This window comes from Pollicipes pollicipes, unplaced genomic scaffold, assembly GCF_011947565.3.
Source record: "Pollicipes pollicipes isolate AB1234 unplaced genomic scaffold, Ppol_2.1 Scaffold_4219;HRSCAF=4965_pilon_pilon_pilon, whole genome shotgun sequence".
NCBI classification, from domain to species: Eukaryota; Metazoa; Arthropoda; class Thecostraca; order Pollicipedomorpha; family Pollicipedidae; genus Pollicipes; species Pollicipes pollicipes.
Window position 1 is genome coordinate 15,494,600 of NW_023596448.1, and position 18,923 is coordinate 15,513,522.

Sequence of the window (18,923 nt, forward strand, 5' to 3'; positions counted from 1 at the left end):
CGCTCTGATGTCTGTGACGCATATTTTCTGCAAGAATACTATGGTATTAAGTCGTTTTGCTAACTTTGCTAAGGTTTTACTAAACGAGACAATCATAGAATGTTTTTGAAAGAAGGCCTTTCTAAGACGACAACGCTCACGCCTATTTGGATCAATGTCATCTTGCCTGGGGTACAAAAGATACGCTTACATATGTACGACGTGTGAATGAGTTTTTGAGACCACTATTCCCGAAAATAGACCGACCTCAGCATTGATGATCTTTTGGATGTGTTCTCGATCAATCTGATGACAGCTTTAGCTTCTTGTCGGTGTGCGTTTAAAACCTTTCCACATGAAAATCACGGCACGGCACAGATCGTGCCGCTTGAAATGTGTTGAAAGTGAGATCAGAACTCGGACCAGGTCTAAATTTGACTATCGAGGAGAGTTTTCGAAACGGAGGAAGCTTTTTGTGGGTATCAAGTAACGCTGCAGGCAAACCTTTGCAACCAGCGTCCTCCGAATGCACGCTGATGCCGACAAATACCTGAACGGAGAGAGCACGTATACCGACAGGTGTAGAACCAGTGTTATATGGGCTTACATCCATCGTGCGCTTGACATTACCCGTCATGGCCCTGTACACTGAAAGCTTAGGCGAGTCAAGGGAATATTAACCGTCAACGATTACGACCTGCGTGCTGTGGAAAATCAGATCAACCGGACTATGTCGCAGTACCTAAAACTCAAACCAAAAACAGAGCACCCAGAACACGTACCGCTTGTTCTCAAAAAAGCAAAACATGATGCCCTTGTTACAAGGCTGATGAAAGAGCCCTGCAAAATAATGCCTATCACAATTTTCAAACGAAGGATCCCAATGGCAACATTAAACTGAACATCTGTTACCAGTCTGTGACATCTTCACTGATGATGAAAAATAACTTTTCGTATGATTATGTTCCACTCAAAGAAGAAAACAGCGCCATACATCACTACAAATGTAACATAAGAGACTGCGTGCTCCCACGTAATAGTACATATATTGGTCACACAATGACACTCTCCAGACGTCTGGCCATGCTCCTACAAAACGGCGTCCCCCCCCCCCCCCCCCATACACACAGACCCAATACAAAACCCACCTGACACGCCAGATGCTCAACAATAGCGCAGAAGTCGCCGCACGCACAGAGACGAAAAGACACACACTCATCGACTCATCGTTTTTACAGACCAGTACTCATCGGTTTCAGGGAAATGCACATCCACACATGACACCCTCTAATTAATAGTCAAGGAAATGCGCGTGGAATCCTCCGCATGTATGGAAGGCCACCGCTGAGCGCCGGAACATTGAGTGTTTCGCGTTTCACTGATGAACGCCGTTGCCTGTCAATAGTGCGCACATGTATGACGTGAATTTTTATGTCAGTATTGTGATATGTATGCAGTACTTTGTGCCATACCGACTTTACAAAAACTGATGTATCTAGGCTTGAGATCCATGTGAAAACTTGAGATTTAAGTTATACCAGAATTTTACAAATATACGATTATATCAACCCTGTTTAAGCCGTCAATCTAGAAAACGTCTAATAAGTGATGAAACGTTGATAGATGTAAATAATACCAGGTCATGCAATGTGACCATTTATATCTTCTCTACATATGAGCTTTGGTGTCATTTTGCTAAACGGATATCGACAAGAAGCTAAAGCTGTCCTCATATTTATGGCAATAATCCAAAAAGATCATCAATGCTGAGTCAGCTGTGATTAAAAACACATCCACGCGTACACACACACACACACACACACACACACACAACACACACACACACACACACACACACACTATATATATATATATATATATATATATATATATATATATATATATATACGCACACACACACACACATATAATATATACACACACACATATATTCCTCTTTCCTTCCTATACTTCCTCCCTCGCACTCACTCTCTCTCTCTCTCTCTTTTCTCTCTCTTTCTTTCTTTCTTCCTTTCTCTCTCTCTCTCCCTCTCCCTCTCTCTCTCTCTTCGTGTGCTTTGACACCATATATTCAGAAACGCGAGCTATATACGCACGAACACAATGACCAATACATAATTTTGATTAGCGTTTTGCGTGTGTGTTCAATGGTTTGAACCAGTTCTTTCACTGTTTTCGGTAAGTAAGCAATAAGTTCGCCGATAGTCATTTCTAGAAGCTTACTGTAGCTAATGTTTCAATGAAACCCGTTTGCCCTTTTCAAAGCACTTTGGGTCAGTCGGACGCACAGAGACTGAAATACAGAACATGTTTTTCAAGACATAAAACAAGGTACGGAGACGGTACGGAGACTGCCGGCTCCGCAACTCAACCTGCATCAGATTGACGGTGGTATCTCTAAAACGACGCAGTTCCATGCACTTGCAGGAGTTGGCGGTGGTGTCTTTAACACGACGCAGTTCCATGCACCTGCAGGAGTTGGCGGTGGTGTCTTTAACACGACGCAGGACTATGTACCTGCAGGAATTCGCGGTGGTGTCTTTAACACGACGCAGGACTATGCACCTGCAGGAATTAGCGGTGGTGTCTTTAACACGACGCAGGACTATGCACCTGCAGGAATTAGCGGTGGTATCTCTAAAACGACGCAGTTCCATGGACCTGCAGGAGTTAGCGGTGGTGTCTTTAACACGACGCGGGACTATGCACCTGCAGGAGTTAGCGATGGCATCCCTAACACGACGCAGGACTATGCACCTGTGGAAATTAGCGGTGATATATTTAACACGACGCAGGCCTATACACCTGCCGGAGTTATCGCCAGACAAACAGATGCATAAAACTCACAACCAGAACCCCCTACGTCCTGACCCAATTAAAGACACAAGTATCACGAAATGATGTTCAAACAAACGCCGTTTATAAAATTAATAAACGCCATCCTCATAAGAGAAAGAATACCTGACTGAACAGAAGAGCTCAGGGCACGCATCACTCAAGACCCATTCATTCACGCCCATGACAACAGGATGGCATATGTAGGAGTTCTTCATGGGTTAAGACTCATCAGAAAAGTGGTTTATTGCGCTTTGACCTGATACTCCTATCTTTACGCTATTAATTGGTGGTACACCCTTAATTATGTTTCGCAGAGCACTTCTCGTATTTCGTAACATTCAAATGCTTTCTATCCGACTGTTCGGCAACGGCTTGAATATGGGGAACAAGCTTCCTTTATATGTTAACCAGCTTAGACGAATACACTCGCCCGGGTGGTTGGTTGGATACTCTTCGCTTGGGTAGGGGTCAATTTTACCCCCCCCCCCCTGAGATCTCAGGAACTAAGAGAGCTAGAGAAACTAAATTCACAGGGTGTGTTGACCTGTAGGTGAACTCACTTAGGCTATAGCTTGATGTTCCTAGGTCATGAGCTTGGGGTAAAAAAAGGTAAGAAATATCAGGTTTCAGGTTGGTCTTCAAAGGGTCCTTAGAGCTTACATAAGTGTTCTAAGCAAAAGGTCACACGCTCATCTAAGGTTAGTGACCTTGCTTGACCTTTTGAAAGGTATGGTGATCAAAATCATACAAAACCGATTTGATTTTTGCATTTGGACAAGCGACAAAGATTACACTGGGCAGTATGTTCCTAAGAACGCAATTTTGACCCGGATCATTCTATGTCATTAACATATTCTGACCTTTAAGAAGTTTATGGAAGGTGAAAATGTGGTTCCTATTATCAATAAATTTGAAATGAGCACCAGGATCTACCCCATACCGCTAGCGCTAGAGTAATAAATCAGGTTGGTTTTCACCTTGGTTTGACATTCATACCTGACCCCAGGCCTACGTAACTTGCTCACTCAATTGTTGTGTTGCCTAAGAAAGCATCTCGGAGTAGTATGACTTTGCCTAACTTTCCGTTGTTGGAACAGATTGAACGGTTCCCTAGAAATTGCCTTTGCTGAAACCATAGCCTGTTGACCTGCCATAAGTCAACAACCTTACAAAGTACATCTACATTTTTTAGGTCAGACGATTCGCCATAGTCTGCAGCTATACAGTAGTCTGCAGCTATACAAAATTTGGCATAGCTATGCCACGCCGTCCGAAAACAATTCCAGAAATAGCTTTGGGGGGTGGGGGTCAATTTGACCCCACCCGAGCGCCTGTTAAAGGCCGTTGGCGAACGTTTGGATGAACAGACGAACAGTACTTGCAATCGCATATGCGCGCGTGTGTGTGTGTGTGTGTGTGTGTGTGTGTGTGTGTGTGTGTGTGTGTGTGTGTGTGTGTGTGTGTGTGTGTGTGTGTGTGTGTGTGTGTGTGTGTGTGTAGGTGTGTGTGTGTGTGTGTGTGTGTGTGTGTAGTGTGTGTGTGTGTGTGTGTGTGTGGTGTGTGTGTGTGTGTGTGTGGTGTGTGTGTGTGTGTGTGTGTGTGTGTGTGTGTGTGTGCGTGCTTGTGTGCGTGTGTGCGTGCATGTACGCGTGTGTGTGCATTTGTGTGGGGGGGGGGTGAGGGTGTGGGTGGGTGGGTGAGTAGGTGGATGTGGGTGTGGGTGTCGCTATGTTTGCGTATGGAGAGGTATGCATAGCGATGGATCGTTACGCGACATCACCTTTTCCACGCGCTGCCAAGATGGTACGTTACAAAAGAACGCAGCACGCAACGACGTATTTTTTGGGAAAATAGTCATGTTGCTGAGGGATAAGAGAAAACGTATGCACCTATATCATCACCTTGCACATTGTCCATCTCCATGCGATGCTCCACAGGGTAAGTGGCGCCGTATGCCGCGATGCCTTCATAAAAAGGAAATATAGTAATGAGCAGGACCGTCGTCATGAGATTGGCTTGCGCGCATTATCCACGTTGGCTGAATGAGTGAATCATGGATGGACTAAACATGGTCAGACACGGGACAAAAGGATATTTCGGCTGAGAACGTCGCGTGTTAGCGGCCACCTCCAGTGAAGCCTACACGCACCCGCCGCGACACGAGATCGCGCCATTAGCCCGCGTAAGCATCAGCCACCCGAGAGCGACGAATCTCCTTTACCAAATATGCGTAGTCGTCCACTGCTGCAAACAGAGCCCGCTGAGCCGTGGAGATTCAATTCCAGATGCGGGAGATCTGGTTCTGCAATTCTATCTCTGATCAAGGCCATTCAGGGTAGCGGAGTGAACGGCGAGTAGGCATCAGGCGGTGGCCTCCCATAAAATGCTGCAGATTGGCTGGCTCTCGGCAAGCCTTTGTCTGTGAGCCGTGCGCGATGGCCACTTTGGCAGAATCAAGCGAAATAGAACATTTCCGTTAAAACGACTACAGCAGTGGAGCCAGGCGTAGGCTTCGCAAGTTTTTTTTCTCTCGCAAAAATGCGCAGTTTTTAAGTAGTCTACGAACAATTGGTTGGCATTTTGCACTTTGTGAGCATTGAAGCCGTAGAGCCGTCTTTTGAACCCGTTTAAGGGCCAAATATCATCCTGTATGTACCTAGCGTTTTTACCATGTCAACTGAACGTTATCTCAGGCCAGGCTGGAAACGCTGAGAGGGTTTTCATGAGATAGCACAGGTTTCCATTTATCGATAGCAGACCCCCTCTAAGGCTGTGTATGTTTCTCGATATATGCCATAACTTTTTCACGCCAGTCTCAGTGCCGGACTGACTGCAATAAATACGTCACAAAACTTGACGGATTTCGGCACATATGTTCTTTTTAGGCTAGGTTTGAAATTTCATTTTATGGTGGACCATAGCATATGGTTGGTTCTACCAAGGAACTGGAATATCGAACGTTTGTGAGGGCACTACATGTAAATGTTGTTTACTACCAAGAAGCTATAACAGGCTGGTCCATGTGCTGAGTCCGAGAGTCCCTGCACTAGCGCTTCATCCATTAGAATAGCGGGGGCACTCGATGATATTAATATGACGAGCAGACGGCACCACATGGACTTCATATATGGTGGAAAATGAACATGCAACGGCAGTCAATGACATGCGAATGGCTTCTTCGTGTTCCTTTCAGTGTCCAAACAGGTGCCATAATATTCCCCCCTTCTTGCTGCCATGAGCACCTCCGAAAATAAAGACTGACCTGGTTATTGATGTCCTTATTGAATGCCGCGCGACAAAGGTTAACAACATTTTTACATATCGAACGAATGCATTCTCCCAGGTAGGTGACCGAGCTTTGTGTGCGTGCGACTTGATACGCGGAATAGTTGGTGGGGGAAGAGCTACCCAATCGAGAGGCACACGGAACCTCTTCTGATGGAGCACGTTGGTCTGCACAGGTCAGTAGATGCGAAGTGCTGTTTTAGTGGCTTCTGAATAGTACGGACCACTAAGCTATGGCACTATTTGTCACGGATTTTTCACCATTACGGCATACCTCGTTGCCAACGGAACACAACATACTTTTTTCTCCTTGGTGTATGCTTGGAGCTGGGACGCTGGCTGATTACATTCATTCATTAATATCGAAATTAGCTTTGGGGAATAATCCTTTGTTTTGAAATTTAGGTACGATGCGGTCTCTGGTGCAGCTGTTAACCTGCAGTGTGGATGGAAGATCAACAGCCCGCTGGGTCTCATATTTTAGAATGCTTATTCTTGTGCGTCTTGGATGCGCGGATGAGTAATGGAAGGTTATGCCAAAGAGCGTTTCTCTTAAGAAAGTTCGATGACGCATGCGTTATCTGGAGAGTGCGTCAAGAGAGAGTCTAGAAACAGGACAGCACCGCATTCACCCTGGCGTTCGGTTGAAAGCTTTAGTGATGCGTAGAACGCAGTCATGTGGTCTTAAAACCGACAGAATCTCTGCTCCTGCTGTGTCAGCATCCTGAAAAGATCAGCTATGTATGTCATCAAAAGTCATGCCCAAGAGTGGTATCATTCTGAAAGTCTAGGTGATGCATTAATCGCACTGCGACCGGTAAACCTGTTTTGCTCCCCTGGCTTCCCAAAGTCTTGCGTAAGGTAAACGTCTTCTAGTGGAACATTTGCTGTCTGTAGGCATAATCTCATGAGGATTCTAACACCAGCGCGGTAAGGCCAAAAGTCTGAATGTTGTTGATATGTATTTGACATGAAATTGTTTATATGGATAAGTTGTTCATGCGATATGTGGCTGAGCCATGTCATGTATTGTTGTGACGTCCTCATGTGTAATAATACTGGTGTGCAGTGATGACACAATCATTTTAGAGAAAAATGCGCATGTAGGAAGTTTTGACGGGTATCTAAGCTTTAAGTTTCCAACGAATGATCTGGAAGTAGTCAGACATATTCGCACTAGCTGGAGGAGTTGGATGGGGGCAAATTCGATTAAGTAGAATCTTTTCAGTTGGGGAGGAGAAGTTTGACACAATGGCGTGCAGTGGGGCACAATCTCATCTTTGATGAGACCGTACCATGCTGGACATTCCAAAGTTGTGCGTGTTGAGTGCCTAGGTTTCCAGCTCACTAACTTCTTCATGGGGCAGACTGCACGATGGTCTAAACACCTGCCTTTGGATCTCGCTGAGGCTTATTGTATTCGTTTGGTTGTCCAACAGGGCATGCGCCTTATTCAGGTTCTGGTGTTTGTCCATGATGACGAATCTCCGACATGTGTCTACGTGTGTTCGTAGGCCCTCCAACGAATCTTGGGAAATCCTCTTCCAACTAATTCAGTGAAGCTACTGGCGTGTGTGGTGTCACCCTGTCCCGCTGGAGTCACTCATCGTCCAGATTGATGCCGTGAGGTTTCTCCAGAACCGTCTAGAACGGTCGCGCAATGGCACTCATGTAGCGATCTTAGCAGGCGTTGACAAGATCCCCGTTCTGGTCCTCAAAAAAATTGTCAAAATTTGACGATTGCGGACTTACTGGTGACTATTGTATTCTGATCACCCGGTATATACGGCAGTTTCACTTAAAGACAGTCTGCTTTTTCAGCTTTCTACAACTTCTTTGCAAACTTGACGCTGCTATGTTGTTAAGCCAAGATTTTAGGCGCAATCGGGGACCTTACTCAACGCTCTGGGCATCCTTTTGCACGGATAAGACGGTATATCAAAGCACTATTGCGTCCAAATGGTTGTGGATTATAAGGTACACACTGCGCCGCGTAACTGGGATGGCGCTACTGCTTTATCAGTAGTCTTGGTGGGTGCCGCATTGCAATGTGGCATGGTGGGCGTAACCATTTTTTAAAAAACATTCATTAGCACTCATGCTAAGCACTGCTTGCTGCGCGAGCCCTGCCTACACTACCCGATCATAAAACTTCAGGTCAGCAGCACAGTTTAGCGGCGAAAGTTTACCGTACCGTTATACTCGCCGAGGCCCGACCTGATCTCCGACGTCGCTTGACCGGCAGCGCGGCGGCTGCCACCGGCCGCAGGCTGTGCCATGCAGGCACAAAGAGCAAACGCCTGAGGCGACTCGAACCCACTCTGTCACTGGTGGGTTGATCGGAAGATAGACGCCCTATAGAACTAAGTTTTCGAGCAGGCTACAGACTATTACGGAATGGGATGTTAAAGTACATTTCGGCGGTATATCTTTCACCTGGTTGTGCGGCAAAAATGGTGTCGAGGGATGGAACGGAATCATCTCTGTGCGATGTGTTCCAGAGCGAAATGATATGCGGGTGATGTTGGTCGTCTTTTTCACAGACGTCGGGCCATGAGCCCAGCTTCCAAACACTCGGTTGTCTCAATACAACGGGTTATTTATTGGTAACGTCTTTTAACGACAACTTCCAGGCAAACTGAAGGTCGATCATTCCATCATCGATCGTCGATCATCATCGATCATCATCATCAAGGGTTTAATGACTTGCTTACTTATACAGCAACTTTATCTGTAACGCTTTTTGTCTGTAGGTGTCCATCACGACATTTTGCATAAAACCACTTTTTTGTGTCTCGGGGCCCTTCACAATGAAAGCAGAATGTGACCTTTTTTGTTGATTACAGACGATCGATTTACTTCGATTTTTGTTTTGAATCACACTTTATTCTAAGCTTTAGAAAGAAAACAGCTCCAATCGGCTTCAAATGGAAAGCATTACTCGGCATCAAATACATTTTGGAATCGATGAAATATAAGAAATTGTTTGAGGTGGATATCTCAGGCGCAAAATAAAGTGGACAGAATCCAGGGACAAATCAGAATTTGGGACAGGCCATGCCAGCTTTATTGGCTCAGTGACTCGGCAAATTTCAGAATGTGTCGCCTTGTTGCCCTGGTGATCGCTGTTTAGCAACAGAGTCAGGTTAGAGATGGACCTAGGCTTCGAAAAATGGTGAGTTTCAAAATAGTATAGTGATGCTGAAGTAATTGGCATTGGAAAGTAATGAGTAAAATAAATAATATTCAATGATTACTAATAATCAATAGCAAGTACTCTACTAAAAAAGCAAAAAACAGCAATAGTCTCACATGGCGCAATGTAGTTGTATAATGGATAATTTTGGCTAAAACGATGCAAGGGTTTGCACTTCAGCCAATGCTGACACACGCAAAAGTTTATACGGTGCCAACAGCGTGTTCAGACTTTGCCAAAAACATTGCAGAAGAGCACGGCACCAGACAAATGTCAGCACTGCGGTATTATAAATGGATTACGCAGACAAATATACGTATTGGTGCCTCTTAAGGAAAGAAAATAAACATTTCTTAGCAGGGGCGTATTCAGGAACAAGAGCAGAAAGTCTCATACCAGATGGAACGTGAAGGCCCGAAACGGTAAATTGCGTTCTATCCTTTGCCTCTGCGCAGTAAACGGCACCTAAAAACCCACGTCAGAGGCGAGCCCAGGAACAGCAAAATTGGATTGGAATGTTGCAACTCATGCAGAGTGTAGTGATTCGGGGGACTTCCGGCACGACTAAATATTTGCCAGCGGTCAGACAGGACAGCCTGCGTTGACAACGAACAATCATCTACCGCGGCAATGAATCAAAATACAGTTATCCGCCCCTCTACCTTTCTTTGGAAAAGTGGAGCTTCAAAAGCTGAAAACATGCGTATGTATACCCATGCTTTGTAAATACCATAATTTATTGGCAGTTTTAAACAGCGCTATAGCCGATGTATATTCGTGCCACACATTTGGCCCTCTCTTTTCGACACTCTGCAACCACCTAACAAAGCCTGATTTTGGTCACGCTGCAGCATCACCCCTATTTGCGTTTCCTGGTTAGACACCACTTCATTTTCAACGGCTTAATGTTGTCATTACACGTGCATTTCTAATTCAGCAATATCGTGCCGCGTTATTTGCGTCGAAATCGGATGACAAACGTGAAGCCTATGTAGATTGGTGAAACCACCGTTTTGATTTTGCCGCACTTGCTGCCTCTAAGCACATATTTTTCAGATTTTCTGAGCTGAAAATTGAAATACTGACGAAAACAACCAAAGCTTCGGCTTTTCGAAATTTAGAGCGAGAGTTTCCTGGATCCGGGGGTATCGTATTCCCACTGAGCCTGCCATGCATGGAAAGAAGTGAAACAAGCAAGTTCACGCATAATACATCCGAATGTAGACAAATGCTAAGTTAAAGGGTCAAAAACGTCCCTATCGTCTCATTTCTTAAAGAGCAGCCTTGGAAACTCGGTGTTGTATATCCAAAACGGCACAAAACGAAAAATGTATATAGCAGGAATAGATGTTGAAAAGAAAAGAAAAATGTTTCCAAAAACACTGCTTTAAACAAATGCGTAGAAACCTGTGTAAGAACATCACACCGTTGTTATGGTTTATTCTTATCGTCCACTGAACCACAACAGACGAGGAAGCGCGAATGATACAATGTTTGAGCTGTTGGGGATTTGTTGGTATTCAACAACGATTTTTTGTGATAAGGATATTTTTGCTCCATTTTGGAATCAAATTGTTCTAGAAACCTTTTCTAACAGCCTTTTTCCCCCAACCTAGCTAAGCTTTCTCATATCGTCATCGGGTGAAAGACTGCCCTCTCTCGTTATATCGTCATCGGGTGAAAGACTGCCCTCTATATTTGTCTTCGTCATAGGGTTTGAAAAGAATGCCTATCTCGGGTTGTATCGTCATCGGGTGAAAGACTGCCCTCTCTCGTTATATCGTCATCGGGTGAAAGACTGCCCTCTCTCGTTATATCGTCATCGGGTGAAAGACTGCCCTCTCTCGTTTATTCGTCATCGGGTGAAAGACTGCCCTCTCTCGTTATATCGTCATCGGGTGAAAGACTGCCCTCTCTCGTTATACCCAAACGCTTTCAAGGCTGCTGTCCGGCCAGCCGGCGAGCTGGCTTGCAGGAGATCAATCATCTGTGGGTAAGCTGGGGAGTGCTGTTGAAAAATACATACGTACGGATCCGAGCCATGCATTTTGAGTGCATCATTTCGCTTCATTGGGAATTCTGTTCCGATTACGCGATTCTCCGAGGCGCTAAATTTACGCAACGGGCCATGATTCCGAGAGCTACGTCGTTCATGGCGCAAGTTCTATGCTACAGTTTTTTAATCACGCGTAAGCTAGTGCGTGCATTTACAACACGTGCACAGATGCTACCTGAACATCCCTTTGACTCTGTCTGCCAAGATCTTGACAATTGTTTGAAGGCCTACTGCAACGTGGGGTAATCAAGTACGATTTTGTTATGTCAGCAGGGTTTTGAGATGCCAGAAAATATCAAAAGAGATTTAATCATGCTCAGAGACGATGTTTTATACATTTCCACTTCACATCCCAATAAAGAACAAGATTCGGGAGTCTGCATTTATCATTGGTCATCGGCTGACCACAAAATCGGCTAGCCGGCTGGCCACCGAGGTCACGTGAATGTCGAGGTCAGAAGAAAAATTACACCAAGCTGGTTGTGCACTGCGGCCTTAGGGATGGGATATTCACTGAATCATAATTAAGTTGTGTTACTGTGTGTGCGTGTAGAGGTTGGATGGAGTGTTTCATCGCGTTCAGTATAGCATCCTTTCTTAATTAATTGTTGGGTCTCGTTTATGCCTTGCATTGACTGTTAAGCTGTGATTGTCCATCTTATCAGTAAGGTAGGCACAATGGGATATCATCTGCAAGGAAAAGTATGTCATTAGTTCTTATTTCCACAAGTTTGCTTTGATAACAAATCGCGGGCGACGATCGCGATACGGACCATTGTAAACGCTGAGATGCCATTGTAAACGCTGAGATACCATTGTAAACGCTGAGATACCATTCAGCGTCCCTCGTCACCATTGTAAACGCTGAGATACCATTCAGCGTCCCTCGTCTGCCCTATCCACAGAGCGTCATATACGGACCATTGTAAACGCTGAGATACCATTCAGCGTCCCTCGTCTGCCCTATCCACAGAGCGGCACTAATCCTAACTTCTGTGACGCATCTTTGATATATCTTTGAGAAAGAGTCTGACTATTCCGGCAATGTTCCGTTAATTCCAATGTCCCACCTGCATTCTTTCAAAAGTCGTTTATGCATCTGTTGTCAAAATATATAGAAAAGCCAATGCGCACGGTTGGAACAAAATGGTGTTTTTAATGTTATGTCTCAGTGTTTTATTGATCGAAACAGTGACTGGATGATATTCCGCCATGTCCTATCCATTGGGTTTAGAGCGTTTGTTTGCGTGGGTGCCAAATGCTGATGAAGAGTATAAAAGGCAGTGTTCCACATTTGTATGCGGGGTTCTAACTGAGATAACCGTCTTGAAGATAAGTTGATGCAGTTCTAAAGCTACACGCCCACGAAGCTGTGCGGACTTTTTCATGCCTACTATTTCGAGGTTACTCAGGTATCCGTGACACCATAATGATGTCATTCAAATCCTGTCATTCGACTGGCCATACGGTGGTCAGCGCAAATGAAACTATGATTGCCGCTTTGTTCATAGCTGGCGTTCATGCGCAACATTTTCAGAGATAACGGCCGTCCACTGACTTTCAATCAATATTGTGTAAGGTACGATGATGTATTCAAACAGTTACGTATTGAGGAGCATATTGACGAAAAAGAGATATTGTGCCGTCTGAAGCAGTTCCTTCCACTTAAAAGTGTGCCAATGGTTGGTTATTAGTATGTGCATTTCGTCATATAGGATGCTTGCCTCAGTATCTTCAACTGTGGAACACTGCCTTTAACGTGGTTTTATTCATTTATTTACGGATTTTTTGGCGTCTTTTCGTGCAGCACCAGAGCGATGCTGTTCAATTTCCCCAAAGTTTGGACTGCTCTGCCCCCTCCCCTTCCGCTTCCGCTGTCGCAAAGCGCCAGGTGGCCCACCGAGATCGCGCGCCGCTCACGGTGGTGCTGTGGTCCTGTGTGAGAGCGGCCTTGTGTGTGAGCGGTCCTGTGTGAGAGCGGTCCTGTGTAAGAGAGGTCCTGTGTGGCCGCGGTCTGAAGGCCTGGCGGCTGGGCCACCTAACGTCGGACCCCGCCCGCGTGCTCGCAGCACAGTGAATAGCACGCGGTGGTGGGGTCGATAGAGTCCGCCGCCGGGGGCCGCAGGAGAATGGCTTCAGGCTGCACGCGGGGCAGCGAAGGGAACAACCTGGCCTGCAATCGATGGTGGCCGGGCAGAGTACAATAGATTCAGATAAACCGCTCGACAATGGTTGGCCGGTGGGCGGGTTGAGGGCGTGGTGGCAGACATTCAGGAGAACGGCCAGCACCCTCATGCGAGAACAGCCGGCTGATAAGCTGTCACTCACCGAGCGAGGGTACCACGTTCTCGACAGAGAGTCGATAGTCCAATGTTAGATAACGACCTGCCCTGGTGGCTTCGGAGCACCGGCAGTTTGTTGGAGCACTGCACGGCGTCTGCGGTCTGGGCGGGCGGCGGGCGGCAACCGACAATGCTGTGGAACGCGCGTAGAGGGCCGACATGCATGCATTTACGGAGACATACGTCATGACTGTACTGTCAAAACGTGCAAAACTACATATCAGGGTACTCATGACTGAACAAGGAACACGCCTGTTTAGATTCAATGCCACTGTGAGGCATGGGCTCGCACATAAGAGCATGTGAATCTAAAAGTGGTTGATTTTCGGGAAAATCTGACCTTCAATCTGGCATGGGTTTCATCAGTTTTTGGCATCAGTTTCAAGTATTCATCTAGCGACATAAAACGTAGTACCAGCCGCGAGGCCTCGATGAGACCCATCTGCTGGCGTTTTCTGCAAAATTATGTTTTTCTTTGTTTGGCAGCGGCAGGTGCAAGACTTGCATCGAACTCCATGTCAGTCCGCGTTATGAATTGGAGCACCTTTTGTCGGCACGACATGACGAATGTGGAATCACCGACGACCACCGCTGTCGCTGATCGTGCTTTGTCATTCAATTAGCAGTCGGGTAGCACCAGTCACGATTGCGCGATCAGAGCGAAGGTCGAGACTGCCGTGCCGTGGCTTTTCATTCGCCCGGCCTGTCGCCCCTGGGCCTCATGCTGTGGGGTGACTTCAGGAACTACGCTCATATGGACAAGCTAGCGAGCCTTTATAGGCTAAACCCACCTGCAGACTTGAGATGTGACGCATCGCCGTTGACAATCGAGCGTACCAACGGCTACCTCAAGCAGGCTCAGCTGTTGCACGTCCTGAGGCGCCGGGGGCCTATCTGGAGCATCTGCTTTTCCATTCAATTAACGGTTGAGCACCATCAGTCGCGATTGTGTGACAAGTACAAATGCCACTGTTGGGAGAAACACGGTGTGACTTTTATCTGGGCCACTTATGTACGTCAAGAAGCTGCCGCATATCGTGGTCAGTTATACTTCATCTGAATCCATTTATAATCATGTGAAAAGTTCCTGATTAGGCAATTTAATATACAAAGGGGTTCACTTTACAAAAACATGTGGTACATACACCGTAATTCTTATACAAAATGAGCATGGTACTAAATGTGATACTCATATTTAACAGAACCTCTTCTTTCGAAGCAGCACACATGTCGTTGCACGATGTTGGCCACAGTTTATAATGGTCGTCAACGTGAATGATTGGTATTAAAGGAAACGTTTCGTATTCAAAGACGTTAAAGGCACGGCATCAGATACGATGTAACAAGCTCATCATAATTATAACTATTTGTATACTTTTAAGAGGAAAGGGCTTTTCTAAACAGCACAATTTTTTGTTAGGTAAATATGCTCCTTGCTCAATCATTGTTTGATTACGTCATCGTGACTTGCACAACATTGATGACAGGCAATTGACGACCGTCATATACGTAAATTATGCTCACCAACGCCAGCTATGTGTGTGCTATTGGGGCTTTACGACGCTCTCAGCTGCTCAGGCTATATGGCGTCGCCTGCCTCTCATCCTGGTAGGAGAGGCACCGCGGGAAATCGAACCCCGTACCTCTGGTTTCCCAGACGCGTATTGGTTAACGCAGTTGCCTTAACCACGACACTGTCGGTGCCCTCCAAACGTCAGATATGAACTACTCAACCATTGTATTTGCTTTGGCCTAGATTGACGCATAACTTATTCAATGGCGGGATATAAATGGCGTTATTATTATGTCATGAATATCAGGGTGACATTGAAATACTTTACCCGAAATAGTATCCACCTTCGAGAATGTGTAACACAGAAACTAGAAGGGTTTAGGTCTTAAGGAGGGCAGGGCTGTGAACTGCACTGACTGATCTTTAAGGTGGTTATTTCAAAAGGCGGAAAACTCACTTTAAGCCTAACATGCACGGAGGCAAAAAGAAAGCAATTAGTCATTGCCTCTTTCCAGAAGCACTTTGCCAAGCTGATAAGATATCGTGTAACCATCGACGTGCGATGAGAGATCAACCATAATTGGAAAAGTGGGACAGGCTGTCGGAATAATGAATCAGACAAGTGGTGGAATATCGCTGATTCGCTACCTGTGATGATAATTCATCCATCCATAGTATCAGCGAGCGGGTAGACCCGTTGATTCCAGCAGTGGTTTAAAATAACGTGCTTCGATCCCTGCCTCGTTCGGCTAACGATAATCGCGATGGATTAACTTAACCCGCCTCCTGATCCGACGTTTTTCATAACTGACAGGGGCTTTGATACGATGCCCCTCACCTACCGCTTTTAAGTAAAGAAAAGCAGAAGTTGGCGGACAAACGACAGTCGGTAGATCACGCCGAGATCTCATGATTTATGTTATGCTGCTAGGTCAATAACTGACATTATGCTAGTTCAAAGGTCATATTTTCCTTGAAATTTGACCTTTTCAACTTAACATGCTCATATGTACCAGATTATACCTTATGGCGACATTAAACCTATACAGACACATTTTCTGTTGAATTCCAAATAAAATGGCATACGACGTTGTATTTTGAGCATATACTTATGGCTTAAAGCTCCCTAAATGTAGCGTCAGACCACCGCAGACAGCCCGCGGAATTGTTGGCTGCCGTCTGCTGCCCACCCTGCCGTGGGTAGCAGTCATCAAAACACGTGCAATGGGTGCCTTACATGCTGCTGAAAATTTAAATGCGATTGCAATACATGCCGGAGAGGTGCCCTTAGAATTCTTAAAGGAAAGTTCTTCCTCATGGGGACGATGGTCAAGTGGTGGCATGTTTTTCCAAGCTAACGTAGGCCGTGGGATGCTAAGGGAACGAGTCCTAAGAAAGTTCAGAAGCTTTCCCCTGTCTAACTGTCACCAACAATTTACTTTGCACAGTAGGCGACAAATGGGTAACGAATGCACTTCGACATCGAGTGCCCAGAGCGCGTTTGATACGGATGTTCCAACGGCCACCAGTCTTTATTTGAGATTCCGTCGGCAGCGGTGCGCCAGCTGAGCCAATTCCCGGGCACGGCGGTGATGCCGGTGACCTTTGGCTTGATATCCAGGATCTGACGACCCATCCGGCAAGATGTGATTTCCCGTAGCAGAGGCATCAGGAACCCGACGCTCTCGTGACAAGGCACCCAACGGCCACCTCAGTCGCTAGATTGAGTGCATTTAGCGTCAGATCGAACATATTGAATAAATGTATTAAAAGTGTAAAGGTAGGGCATCTTTAAAAATTTCAAGGCATTTAAGAATCGGTAAACACCGAACGCCTCAGCCCTCGTTGAGCGAGTGGTCTACGCCGCCCAAACACAGCATTTTGAAGCCAACAAAAAATCCGAAACGCAAAGCCTTGAAATTTGGCAAAACCAACGATTCGCTCATTGCACATGTGTGCAAAAATACTTATCCCCATGTCACGACAGGTAAATGAGTTATGACGTCATATTTGAAAAGTGCAATAACGGAAAATAGTAACTTTGGACTCGAAATGAGGATGATGCAGCGATTGTTTAGCCCACTCTCCCATTACTTTTGATAGGTAAATGACCTCTCCAAGATCAAAATAGGTCAATGACCTGCCTTGGCCTTCTCTGACCTCAGATCAATCCTAAAGAAGACTTACACTGAATTTGCCCCATAGAACGAGTATGGGTCTATCTTGTTACTGATGCGTCATTCCGTGCTCCTGAAGTCGCGGATAACTTTGCATTTTGTGCTTCAAGCATTAATGTGAACCAGCTCGGGAGGTTCGCGCTCACCTCAAGGGATCACGCTCACCTCAAGGGATCACGCTCACCTCAAGGGATCACGCTCACCTTAAGGGATCACGCTCACCTCAAGGGACCACGCTCACCTCAAGGGTTCACGCTCACCTCAAGGGATCACGCTCACCTCAAGGGATCACGCTCACCTCAAGGGATCACGCTCACCTCAAGGGTTCACGCTCACCTCAAGGGATGCGATCGGACATCGTTATTTTTGACAGGCACGAGGGTGTCTGATTTCTCTCTGTGATTTTAGCCCAGCTCCAGACCACAGGGCGTACAGGGGACTACATATATCGTCCACCACCCTCTCGCTAATGGCAAGAGTAAAGATAGGTCGCTGGAAATATGATGCTAAATCACGACAGAGCTGTGTCCTGCATTCTCGCCTCACTGTGTTGGCAGCCCCATGTAATCCCTTAATCCGCTTGTTTTCATATTTATCCATTGTTAAATATAGTGTGCTTCAGACTATTGCCTCAGCTGAGAAGAGCGCTGATGGTCAGCACTGGGTCGATCCATCGGGAAACAGTCTTGCTTCATCAATAACCATCATTGTTTCGTCAATAACCATTTATGGTCGCTTCCGCCGTGTCCCTGTTTGAACGCAGTGAAAGCAAGTCGTACAGAAGCTCCTGATATCTTCGGAAAGTGACCGACTGATCGAACGATGAAAATGACGTGCGTGCGCGCGTGCGTGCGTGCGTGCGTGCTGTGTTCAGATGCTAGGCGCCGATTTCGTCTTCCCCGCTCCACGCCAGTTAAGGCCGTACCGCAGACACGACGCCCACTGATGCGGGAAAACAAACATATGTCCGTCTTCCAACAAGGGACGAAGCCTCAGAACCAGAACATATAATGCACTGCGCGCCTGTTTGCCTGGCGGCTTCTGCAGCCCGATGGACGAGCGCAGCGTTAGTGGACGGCCTCCGCCGCTGTGAAGACGGGAGGTGTCGATACAGTGGTGCCAGGATGGCTGCGGCGTTAGTGAACGGTGCTCACTGCCGTGATGGCAGCAAATCGCTGCTTTGTGTCTGCATTTGGAACCTGTTTAAGATGTGTCACGCTGGAAAAAGCCTGCCGTGATGGGGACATATTTTTGGGAATTTTGTGGCGGCGACCAGCGAGGCAACGTGTGCCGTAGAAACCTTATGCTATGATCCACATCCGCGTTTTGAGGCCAATACTGTGCTTCTTGATAGGCGGGTGGGTGCGATCTCCTATAACGGCTTCTGAGAATAGCTTACTTGCATACGGTGTTATTACGACTGGATGGTCAGTAGCCTCTGGGAAATGTATGCTAAAAGGCCCGTCTCTAGCGTTTCTCGTTTATCGTTTTAGAACACCGCACGGGCATCTACGGC